Below are 7725 nucleotides of genomic sequence, written 5' to 3'. Positions count from 1 at the left end.
CTTTGTTTCATCATTTTATTGTAAGGAAAACTTGTTCGCAAAATAATTAACTATGAAGTCATCCAAGTTACAGTAAGACAGCCTGATGGATGACTTCTTTTGTTTGGTTATCAAAACCTCGTATCCCATTTCATTTGTTCAGTAATCATATTTGCACATGCTATTCCACTAAAATGCATCCAACCAATCTTCATTTTCAACAAAAAGGTTGGGGTGGAGGATTCTAAATTTGGGGGTTAGAAAGTCAAGGTTAATGTTTTCTTTGGAAAAAAGACACTTGTGAGGGGACATGATTACTCTTTACAAGTACATAAGAGGGGGTTATAGACAGATAAGGGGGATCTTTTTCCCATAAAAATGATCAACACACCTTAGCAACAGGTTTTATGGTGAGGGCAGTGAGGTTGTGGAATGCCCTTTCAAGTGATGTTGTAATTCTATTAATGCCTTTGAGGGGCTTGGATGATTTATTGAACAAGAATAATTCAACACTATTATGATACAATGATCTACAATTAGTATAGAAATTGGTATATATATATAGTTAGGTATAAGTTTGTGTATACAGTATATGTGCACTGGGGTTTGATTGAAGGGGTTGAACTTGATGTACTTTGGTCTTTTTCGACTAAACTTAATTATGTAAGTATAATATTAACAGAGCAACCCCTATGTAAGTTTTGCATGTAAGTTACCAGTTCTGCTAAGGGAAACTATCATGAATATGGAATTTTAAGCTGTAAATTATAAGCTTTATCTTTACCATACAGCTATTAAGAAGCTCCTTTGATTCTATTACAAATCTTATTAAACCCAGAGCTTGCCCAGATCAAGCAACCTCGAAATATAGCTACAGTAACTAGACACTGCTGTTGACTCCAGAGCACTTTTCATGGCATGGCCCAAATAGACCCCTACGCACAACAAAGAAACAAGATAGCTCCAAGATGTCCCATTTTATTTAGTGGAATAGAAAAAAGCCTCACCCAAACTCCATTTGTAGACTACAAATTCATCCATTAAATGTAAGTTTAAAGGAACAGTAACACCAAAAAATTTAAATATATCAAAGAAATGACACTACAATGTACTGCTGACCTGCACTGGTAAAACTGGTATGTTTGTTTTAGAAACATTACTAGAGTTTATATAAATCCCCTATCTAGCCAAGGGGGCAGCTATTCAAAAGGAGAAAAGGCACAGGTTATAAAGCAGGTAACAAACTCTGTAGAATTACAATGATGTCTTACCTGTTATCTGCTATGTAACCTGTGACTTTTCTCCTTTTTTGCAGTTTAAATTGACTGCCCCAAAGGCTACACAGCAGGGTATTTATATTAACTATAGTAGGGTTTCTGAAATAAACAAAATAGTTTTTCCAGTGTAGGGCAATAGTAAATTATATTTTTATTACTTTAAAGAAGGAAAGGTAAAAACCAAGTAAGCTTTATCAGAAAGGTCTATGTAAATACAGCCATAAGCACTCACAGAAACGCTGCACTGACTTTTCTGTCAAAAGATTTCTTGTGTCTGTAATTCCTGTGCCAGAGACACGCAGCTCTCTCCTCTCTCCTGCTCCCCCTCCCTCAAGAATGCTAAGAACTCACTCCACCCCTTAGGAATGTGGCTCTGAGCCAATCAGCAGGAAGCTTACAAACGGAGCATGTACACTTGGTCTGGGTCTCAGTGCAGGAGTGAGGCATTATGGAAACTTTCTTTACACAGCTCAGCGTTTTTTCTTCCTGTTTGGCTTCTGATCATCTGAACAGGTGAAATATGGGGAGACTTAAGGGCACTATTGAGACAACTGAAGGTATGCCTGCAGCTTGAGATTAACTCTTTATTAGCCTTTCCTTCTCCTTTAAAATACTTTAATTTTTTGGTGTTACTGTTCCTTTAACACTGTTGATCAATCAATATTTAAGGGCACATTTACTTAAATCCAATTTTTTTTCTGGGCGTAAAACACGATATGGTAAAAATTCAGAGTAACGATGATAATTTCTGAAGTTCTAAAATGTCTCAACAATGCTTTTATCATTTGTACGAAAATATCGCAATTGCATTCTGAAAGTCATGATATTTTCGTGCCAGAAAAATCTTTCTGGCTTTGATGCCTTCCATGTCTGGCTTTAGAAGCCTTCCATAGGACTCAATGGTACTCGACAAACCAAACCTGGCAAAAACATAGTCCCAAGGAAAGTGTAACCAAAGCGTTAACGAATTCTGAAATGTTCGTATTCTTTGCACAATTTTTCGTTGAAATTTAAGGAAAACCACGCATTAAATGGAATTTTAACGAACTTTTTGCATACATTCCGAAATGTTCTATAAGTTAGAAAAAAGACAAAATACGAAATTTTCTCAAAATTGTTTAGTAAATGTGCCCCTTAGTGTTTTGATGGACTACAAATACTAGCATTATGTCACAGCATTCTGGGAGCTGCAGTCTCGTAACATCTGAAAGTAATACTGGCTGTCCCATAGCTATGCAGCAGCCTGTTTACATACACAGTAGTGCTTCTGAAGCAAACACACAAGTTTTACCAGTGAAGGGCAACACTACCATAAATTTTAATTATTTAACACTTTAATTTTTTTGTTTTACCGTTCCTTTAAAATGCAATGAATCTTCCAGTGATAATCCAACCTGATCTGCATAATTCTGGCTCTGTTCTTTGCTCCTGCAACTGGAGTTGGAAGTCCACCCGAGAAAGGGGAAGGTGGCCACCCAAAAGATTTTGCATTCTGGTTTTCTAAAAATTCTATTAAAAAAGAAATACAAATCTTGCAGGATCCCTTCACTTTAGTCTACTAATATATATAGCATGACTCCTTTTTTATAAATACCATGCTAGAATGTTTTTGAAAGTCATCATTTCATAGTGCATTATTTATTGGTCAGCTGCCAAGGGGAGAACGTTGTACCATGAGGCTTAATGTTTGCTTAAGGTGTAATGTATAAATGCCAAGATAAAACCAATAGGTACATTTGAATCATCTGAACATCTGAATGTTACCTATTATTTGTACATCCCTTTTTTATAACTGAGAATGAAATTGCCATGATAAAACCTTAGGTAAAGTATGAGTGTTGAAAAAGGTAAGGGTGGTTAATATACACCTAATTTAAAAGTATGCTATACCAGGGGCCACCCAAAGCAGACTCTCGTCCTCACCCTTCCTGATCATTTCATGTTCCTGAACATTTCACAGGGTGTCAGGACTTTTGTTTCATGTTTAATTTACTGTAAGTACAAATCCAGAAAATATGGTTGCTCACCTATGAGAGGAAATTGACCTCTGCTGCATCTAAGAAGCAGTTTTCAAAACCAGATAGCCTTTTACAGATTCAAGTCTTAGAGCAAAAGCTAAATCAGCTACTTAATTAGAATTCCACAACACTGATAGTAATCGACTGAAAACAATGTTTAGAAGAGAAGTCAGAGTAAGTAAATGGATACGATACATAACTGGAAGCAATCTTTGTGTCTCTCCCAGCACAGCTCTCAGAGTTGGAACACTGGGCCCTAAAATCCACTCAGGTTAGGGCCTTCTTTCCCTCTCACCAACATGAACATGTTTACAGGGATAAGAGTGCAAGAAAACAAAAACACAAAATGGTGTACCATTTCCCAGGTACAGCAGTCTTATTCAGTTTAAATCCAAGGGCACACATAGTGGATCATCCTCTTTCCTCCTCCTGCATTTTGAACACAGGTTCTTGAAAGCATATCCACTGTCACATTCTCCTTCCTGTAGCTCCATTGACAGGTGATGCTACACTGTACGGAAATGGGTGTGAAAATGCATTCTTTCATACAAAAATGCATACTTTTCTACAAAACACAGGCAGAGGAAAGAAGATGTTCGGCTGTCTTTGCCTTTTGCCTTAAGTGTACAATTACAATCTCTCCCTACATGCTTAACTTGGGTGCCCCTTTAGTTCAACCATCCAGTGCCCAGCAGGTGGCATCTGCACACACTACACTGTCTATTAAGGAATGTGCAAGATATTGTGTGGGGCTACTAGAAAACTATGTCTTGTAACAAACTAATGGATAATATAAGTTATAATGTTTGCACCACTTCTGTTAACCAAAAGCAGGGCAGGAAATATTTTCCAGTCACTTGTTTGAAAGCATAGTTCAATTATCCCTAAAACATCTACAGGGCTATAGGTTGATGGCCCATGGGGAGATTAGTCGCCCGTGGTTAATCCCAGCTACCGTGGGCAAATAATCTCCCTGAAATGCCTTTCCACCAGCAATAAAGTGAACTGAAAGACATATGTGTTGCCTTTCTGAAGTGTCACAAAATTTCCTGCAGGAAGTTTGGTTGCAAAGGTGTTGTAAATGCATATTATCACTGGTCTTTATATGATAGTAAATTATCTATATTAGTGTTATAAACTGGTGTCAGATGATTTTTGAGCTGAGAAGTAACATCCAACCAGTGAAAAACAGAATTGAAAGGGCGTGTATATTTTATAGGTTTTTTTGGACCCCTGACTTTATATATCCTCCAAAGTTAAATTAAATCTCAATACTAACTCAGTCCCTAGTTACATAACTCCCCACTCACCAAGTGAAAGACTGCAGGCTATGCATATCTCATGTAGCCATAACCTATAGAAGGCTTAAGACTGGATTGACTATAGAAGAAAACTATAGAAGATAACTTTATTGGGGTATTGTAAGTAAAAGGTTGAACTTGTGTCTTTTCTAGAGATGGGAGGTGGCTGGCCAGAGCTAATGTGAGATCTAAGAAATAAAAAATCAGGGCTTTTAGGGATTTCAGGGAAGGCATCAAATAAGCAATAAAATGCCAAAAATCATACTAAATACTAATAGCATATGTTTTCTGGGTCCATGTAAGTTTCTGGCAAAGATGTTTTGGATAGACTGCTCCACTGACAATACTGATAGATAAAACAAACATCCACCGTAAAAGACAAAGAAAGTCATATACACTAGGGGGTGCCAGTTTGTCAGGCACCCTCAGTATATACAGGTATAAGATCTGTTATCTGGGAATCTGTTATCCAAATTACAGAAAGGCCATCTCCCATAGATTATAAGTAAAGAATTCTAATTTTTAAAAATGATTTCCTTTTGCTCTGTAATAATAAAACAGTACATTGTACTTGATCCCAAGATATAATTAATCCTTATTAGAGTCAAAACAATCCTATTAGGTTTAATTAAAGTTTAAATAATTTTTTTGTAGACATAAGGTATGGTGATCCAAATTAAGGAAAGATCCCTTTAACTGTGGGTAGGGATCATTTCTCAGAGTTCTCATAATAAATTGCCTCCCTCTCACACACAAGGAAACACACCTAACAACAACAACACAAGCAAATGCTCTTGTCACGTGACTCTGCCATCTGATTCTGAGGCCGTGAGAAAGCTCACGTACTACGGTGTCCATTTTCGGACATCAATGTGTTACTAATAAGTCTTTATCGTGCTTCCCCAGTTTGGCTCTTTGCGCTCTTCCTACGTGTAAGGGATTGTTTTGGGTTACAGCATACTTTCTCTGTTCTGCTCCCTACTCCCTCCCCCCACCCCTCTCTGTCCTGCTCTCTCATTCCTCCAGCCTGACACATACTGTGTGCAGCATTCTACCTGCTTCCTACTCCCTGATTCGTGTATGCTGCAGTGTTCTACCTGCTACCTACTGTCCCTGATTTTTTGTGCTGCAGCATTGTACCTGCTCCCTACACTCCCTGATTCTTTGTGTTGCAGGATTCTACCTTCTACCTACTGTCCCTGATTTTTTGTGCTGCAGCATTCTACATGCTACGTGCTCCCTACTCCCTGATTCTTCATGCTGCAGCATTGTTCCTGCTCTCTCCTCTGCCTAATTATTCTTGCTGCACGGTTCTACCTGCTCCCTACTCTCCCTGATTCTTTGTGCTGCAGGGTTCCACCTACTCCCTACTCTCCCTGATTCTTCATGCTGCAGGGTTCTACCTGCTCCCTACTCTCCCTGATTCTTTGTGCTGCAGGGTTCTACCTACTCCCTACTCTCCCTGATTCTTCATGCTGCAGGGTTCTACCTGCTCCCTACTCTCCCTGATTCTTAATGCTGCAGGGTTTTGGATGCTCCCTACACTTCTGCCTGCTCCCTGATTTGTGTATGCTGCATCATTGTACCTTCTGTACCGTCATTCTTTGTGCTGCAGCATTCTACCTGCTCCGCAATTTGTCCATGTTGCAGCATTCTACCTGCTTCCTACATTTTCGTGCTGCAGGGTTCTACCTGCTTCCTCCTCTCCCTGATTCTTCATGCTGCAGGGTTCTTGACGCTCCCTACACTCCCTGATTCTTCCTGCTGCAGGATTCTACCTGCTCCCTACACTCCCTGATTCTTCATGCTGCAGGGTTCTACCTGCTCCCTACACTCCCTGATTCTTCCTGCTGCAGGGTTCTACCTGCTTCCTCCTCTCCCTGATTCTTCCTGCTGCAGGATTCTACCTGCTCCCTACACTCCCTGATTCTTCATGCTGCAGGGTTTTACCTGCTCCCTACACTCCCTGATTCTTCCTGCTGCAGGGTTCTACCTGCTTCCTCCTCTCCCTGATTCTTCATGCTACAGGGTTCTTGACGCTCCCTACACTCCCTGATTCTTCCTGCTGCAGGATTCTACCTGCTCCCTACTCTCCCTGATTCTTCCTGCTGCAGGATTCTACCTGCTCCCTACACTCCCTGATTCTTCATGCTGCAGGGTTCTACCTGCTCCCTACACTCCCTGATTCTTCCTGCTGCAGGATTCTACCTGCTCCCTACACTCCCTGATTCTTCATGCTGCAGGGTTCTACCTGCTCCCTACACTCCCTGATTCTTCCTGCTGCAGGGTTCTACCTGCTTCCTCCTCTCCCTGATTCTTCATGCTACAGGGTTCTTGACGCTCCCTACACTCCCTGATTCTTCCTGCTGCAGGATTCTACCTGCTCCCTACTCTCCCTGATTCTTTATGCTACAGCATGCTACCTAATTCGTGTATGATGTAGCATTCTACATGCACCCCACAACCTGTTCTGTGCTAAGGTTCAGGGGTAAACTGACTTGTAACTTTTATTTTGAGCACTGTCAGCAGTTTTAAGTGTATAAAATGATATAATTAGAAACATCTAACTCTATTAAAAGATCATTAAAGGATTCAAGAGCACTTAAAGATTCCCTTATTATAGTATCCATTTTTACATTTTGAAGTTTAAAAAATGGTATAACCACACTCACTGACTACCTGTCATGGGGTTATGTTGGAGGATGTGACAGGCTAGAGGGATCAGGGAGTAGGTAGAATAGTACCAAATAGAGGGATCGGGGAGCAGAAAGGAGAAAGTATGAGGTACCTAGGAACTACTGTTTACACACAGGTAGCAAGCAAGCACAGGAGGCAGAGAGAGGTGGAGAGAGGAAGCAGGGCGGAGGGAGGTGGGCGAAGGGAGGAGGAAGCAGAACAGTGTAAGATACAGCCCGGAACAGTCGCTGACACTTTGTGGGATTACTCAGAACTTAACGGGGTGACAACATAATTAATTTTTAGTAACAGAATACAATTGAGACGCATTGTCATTTTGCACACATATGTCCTAAAATGGACACCGTACACATACAAACAAAACACAACGAGCCCAGGCCAATTGTCTGCGGCTGCGAGCCAGCCAATCACAGGACTGCTTACATTTCTCCCTCCGCCGTTTTCTCTCCAGGA

This window comes from Xenopus tropicalis, chromosome 3 (assembly GCF_000004195.4).
Source record: "Xenopus tropicalis strain Nigerian chromosome 3, UCB_Xtro_10.0, whole genome shotgun sequence".
Lineage (NCBI taxonomy): Eukaryota > Metazoa > Chordata > Amphibia > Anura > Pipidae > Xenopus > Xenopus tropicalis.
This window is presented reverse-complemented; position numbering follows the sequence as displayed.